The sequence below is a fragment of the Peromyscus leucopus genome, chromosome 8b (assembly GCF_004664715.2).
Source record: "Peromyscus leucopus breed LL Stock chromosome 8b, UCI_PerLeu_2.1, whole genome shotgun sequence".
In the NCBI taxonomy this organism is placed as follows: Eukaryota; Metazoa; Chordata; class Mammalia; order Rodentia; family Cricetidae; genus Peromyscus; species Peromyscus leucopus.
This window is the reverse complement of record NC_051086.1, coordinates 98,073,330-98,076,181: the sequence shown is the minus strand read 5'-3', so window position 1 is coordinate 98,076,181 and position 2,852 is coordinate 98,073,330.

Sequence of the window (2,852 nt, the reverse complement as noted above, 5' to 3'; positions counted from 1 at the left end):
TCTGTGCCATCTGGGGACAAGGCCAGATGGGCTGCTTCCTGCTCATTTCCTAGCCATGCTTGCTTGTACACTAAAGGAAAAGAAGAAGAGACCTCCAGAGCAAGAACTGAGGAAGGGAGGTGGTTCTAAGGAGATTTATTGACACCACCCCTGAGAGGAAGTGAGGGGGGCTTACATTCTAGAGCAGTGGTTCTCAACCTGGGGGCGCCCTGACCCCTTTGGAGATTGAATGAGTTTTTCACAGGGGTTGCCTAAGACCATCCTGCATAGCAGACATTTACATTACAATTCATAACACTAGCAAAATTACAGTTATGAAGTAGCAACAAAAATAATGTTATGGTGTGTGGGGGGGTCACCACAACAGGAGGAACTGTGTTAAAGGATCGAAGTGTTTAGAACTTCAGATTCTAGAGTGTCACTGCTGCTTCCTCCTTGGGTCCCTTGAGGGTCCAGGGGCTGGGCCCGGGAGGTGGGGGAGTAGAGGAAGCAGCTAGCCATGTGGTTCACCTGCCACAGGCAGCCAGCTAGAGCCTGAGATGGCTACATGGTAGTTTGTGGGACAGTAGGCTCAGCCACGCCCTCCTGCCCTAGAATAGAAGATCCTTCCAGTGGTGAGCAAACAGCTTCTAGTCCGTCAAACGCAGTGAACCACATTAACTTCTGGTTCTTGATGTATTTCAAACTAGAAACAGCAGCAGAGTCTGGTTTGGGGGATACTCAGTGAAGGCCCAGGCAGGCCTCTATTGTCGGCCCAGCCCAAACCTCGGAGGTCTGACGTCTAGTAGGAAGACCAACACAGCAGGTGTTACTTTGACACTGGAGATGGGTGGTAGTGGCTGCAGTCCCAGAGGATGCAAAGTCCAGTGACTTCTAAACACCCCCCGTCTGCACACGGCATCCAGAGATGGGATGCACAATCACCTTCCTACTGTGGAGTTCTGCTTTGAACTTGCTGCTTGGTACTTTCAGAGAATGATCCTAGACTCCCCACATCCTGCAGATCCTTGGCAAAGGTGGCCTGGGGTCTATAAAGATTCACTTTGATGTCCTGTGTATAGTCGCAGGTACTGAGGTCAGCTGGGCTAGTGGGGTAGGGGTGGGAGGCCAGTTAGGCCTGTCTCAAGAGAACCAAAGCTGCCCTTTCCAGGCCCCTGAAGAGATGGAAAGGGGCAGGACGGGACGCTGCTTCCTGAGGGAAAGCAAGCCATCTTTGGTGGGAATGCAAGCAGTGTTCTTGAGGCCTCCAATAGCTTGGTGGCCGTTGAAAGAATCAGAGGACAAAGGTTTTAGCTTTCTCTCCTCCCCTGTGTACATTCATACCCCTTACACTGTTTCCCTGTCACACTTCCCTTGTAGGCCTTTCTGGCCTGGGGTCTACGCACAGAAGCCAAGTGGGGCTTTCAAGCCCTGGGGTTTCGTAGCCTTTTCCTTGTCTTGCCCAATGGGCACTGAGCAGACACCAAGAGAGATATGGGAAAAGCTGAGTTCTCCAGGGCACCTAAGACTTGAAGGGCTAAATAGTTAGGGCCCCGAGCACTACGCAGTCTGCTGGTGAAATCTGCCCTGGTCATTTTGTCAAACAGTGGGGCACATAGGCTGACTGCCGCGGGATTTACTGATGGGTCCCTGGGCAGCCTCATACAGAAGCTCTCTCTGGGGACACCATTGTGATCAGGACAAGCACAGGGAGCAAGAGAGTCATGCACCAGTTACCCAGCTTCCTTGCTCTGTCTGACCAATGAGCCTAAGGCTCAGGGCATAATGTTCCTGCCTCTCCCAGCTTCTTTCCCTCCTTTGTATTCTGGCCACATCAGGCCCCTTGCCTGGCTGCAGGAGGCTAGCACGCACTTCACTTAGAGGAGGCAATACAAGGATCTTCATCTGCATTTCCCTGGGGGAACTTCTGTGGGTGCAGGATAGGGAGGAGCCAAGCCTCAGCATCCAAGGCTAGCCTGGGGTACAAGGTTAGCCTGTAAGGGAGGAGAGTCCTGACGCTATCCCATTATCCATCTGGTCATTCCTGTTTCTTCTGCTAAGTCCAGGCCCCCAGCATGTCTGGGAAGCACTCAGGTGAGGAAGAGTCCACTCCTTTCTGGCCGCCAGCTCCTTGTGTCCCTCTCTGTCAGCTCTGATGGTCTTTGGAGGGTCAGGCTGAACAGCAGTTTCTGTTCTCACCCCTCCATCTCGAGTCTGGTGCCCAGAGTTGGAAGTTCAGAGCCTAGAGCTGTAGTTCAAATTTATTTTGCTTCCTACATAGCTGCTATATGGTGCCCTGTCCTTAGGAAGAGACCTGGCAGTGTTGGGGTTGCCCCTCCTGCCCAACAGAAACCTGCTCTGGCTTTCCAGAGCTGGGGAGCTAGGGAGCTAGGAAGAGTCCTTTGTCTTCACGGAGGGTTCTCTGCAGTTTATTTACCAGTGGTGAGGAAGGGGCCTGGCCAGGATGTTATAAACTCTTCTGCTGCTGCTGCTCTGAGCTGGAGGGGAACTGGGCTGGAGGAGGCAGTGCTCAGCGGATCACAAAGGCTCCTTCCCTAAGGAACAGTTGCTTTCGTTAGGCAGGAAGACAGGGCCCTTTGGTCAGCACCTATTCACAAAAGCCAAGAGCAGCTTAGTGTGCCTGTAACCCCAACGTGGGAGCCAGAGCCAGAGATCCCCAAGGCTTGGGGGCGAGCCAGCCCAGCTGAAAAAACCCCAAGCTCCAGGTTCAGTAAGAGAGCTGTCTTGCTGGGCGGTGGTGGCGCATGCCTTTAATCCTAGCACCAGGTAGATCTCTGTGAGTTCGAGGCCAGTCTAGTCTACAGAGCAAGACAGGACAGGAACCAACATTACACAGAGAAACCCTGTCTCAA